The sequence below is a fragment of the Pyxicephalus adspersus genome, unplaced genomic scaffold (assembly GCF_032062135.1).
Source record: "Pyxicephalus adspersus unplaced genomic scaffold, UCB_Pads_2.0 Sca5422, whole genome shotgun sequence".
Lineage (NCBI taxonomy): Eukaryota > Metazoa > Chordata > Amphibia > Anura > Pyxicephalidae > Pyxicephalus > Pyxicephalus adspersus.
In genome coordinates this window covers 1-1,761 of record NW_027322425.1, presented here as the reverse complement: position 1 = coordinate 1,761, position 1,761 = coordinate 1, and the positions used below count along the sequence as shown (strand labels likewise).

At 38.0% G+C, this 1,761-nt stretch overlaps 3 non-coding genes across 3 annotated transcripts; all 3 read left to right on the top strand.

The window, feature by feature from the left end:
• The first annotated feature begins 421 nt into the window (after positions 1-421).
• TRNAR-ACG (transfer RNA arginine (anticodon ACG)) lies at positions 422-494 on the top strand. The gene has a single exon. It is a non-coding gene; the product is annotated as a tRNA-Arg (tRNA).
• A 340-nt stretch (positions 495-834) lies between these two features.
• TRNAR-ACG (transfer RNA arginine (anticodon ACG)) lies at positions 835-907 on the top strand. The gene has a single exon. It is a non-coding gene; the product is annotated as a tRNA-Arg (tRNA).
• Positions 908-1,328: 421 nt separating this feature from the next.
• TRNAA-AGC (transfer RNA alanine (anticodon AGC)) lies at positions 1,329-1,401 on the top strand. Its single transcript has one exon. It is a non-coding gene; the product is annotated as a tRNA-Ala (tRNA).
• The last annotated feature ends 360 nt before the right edge of the window (positions 1,402-1,761 follow it).

Below are 1,761 nucleotides of genomic sequence, written 5' to 3'. Positions count from 1 at the left end.
TCAATGTGTGGGCATTAACCACTTTATTAAACTCAACAAAAGCACCTCAAGCATCAGAAAAGCAACAACTTACCATTCATTACCACTTCTGAACTTCTCCACTGACAGGGACTAAATATAGAAGGACCCCTACACAAGAAAAACAGCTACTATATGTAAGATAAAAAAATAAATATAATATAATATATAATATAGAAACATAAATATAATATAAATTAAACAAAAATTCAATGCCCCTGCAGTGACACCTAATGGTGAAATCTGGTATTGCAGTACAACCATACATAAAAAAGGTGGATGAAGAAGAAGATGACTCTCCCACCATCTCCAACAGAGGGAAGGTAGGTCTTCATTTCTTAGTTCTTGGATATACAGCCTTACCATATGCAATCCTGAGCCCTACCACCATGGGCAAAAGCAAGGGCCAGTGGCGCAATGGATAACGCGTCTGACTACGGATCAGAAGATTGTAGGTTCGACTCCTGCCTGGCTCGTGTGTTTTAATGGATGGAAAAATATACTAAATGTTTACAAAAGGGAACAAACACATTTTCATTATAAGAGGTTGGATTGTAAAATAGGAGGGAGGTCCAGCTTAGGCCTTTTTGAGCTGGATGTCTATAAAGGTCACACACGCAACATTAGTAGCAGAGTAGGAAGCGTGGTCTAAATTTCTAAAATGGAGACGTACAGATAATGCATTTGTGACCTGTTTCTGAGTTTTGGTCAATGTCTGGGCACTAGCACTTTAATTATGGGATGTATAACTTGTTTCCTAGATATGTAGACCCCCGTATACAGCTCCTGAGGTCCCACTTCATGGTTCTAACGGATGGGCCAGTGGCGCAATGGATAACGCGTCTGACTACGGATCAGAAGATTGTAGGTTCGACTCCTACCTGGCTCGCTTCTTTCAATATTGTGCAAAATATATTTTGTCGAAAATGTAATATAGTATAATAGGAGAGGTTTAGGATTATAAAATGTTTTAAAATGGAGGAAGGACTGCCTTCAGCCTTAGTGGATAACCGGTCTGACTACGGACCAGAAGATTGTAGGGTCGACTCTTACCTGGCTTGCTGTCTTCAATGTTGGACAAAATATGTTTTGTCAAGATAATAATAAATGTACTAAAGTATGAAATAAAGGTTAGGATTATAAAGTCTTTTGAAAGAGAAAGAATGTTCACTTTAGGCCTTATTGAGATAGATATCGGAAACTGTATTTTTAAATGCAGTAGTAAGTGAACATATAACATTCACATAACATGCATTTATGCTTTCTGCCTTCTCTCCAACCTAAGGAAACCACAGCAAGACTAACATGCAGGGGAATTAGCTCAAATGGTAGAGCGCTCGCTTAGCATGCGAGAGGTAGCGGGATCGATGCCCGCATTCTCCAGGTATTTTGGAGCAAGAAATTTAAATTTCAGTGAATTTCAAGAGAATATTAACATATACATTTCGAATAACAGGCATTTATGCTTTCTGCCTGCAATCTCTTTCCAAACCTAATAATAATAATAATAATAACCTACAATAATCTAACCTTGTTACTCTAAATGTGTACCTTGATTCAGGGCCATGGCTTATATAGAAGTTTTTCTTCTAAATCTGATAATAAAGCATTTTGGGTGGGTAGAGTGGGTCATTTTAAAAATTCGGGGAGCTTGTCAGCAAAGGTAGATGCACATTATGTGAAAGTGCAATAGTTTTTTTGTATATCACATGGTCATGTATACAGACCTAGCCAGTAGGCGTC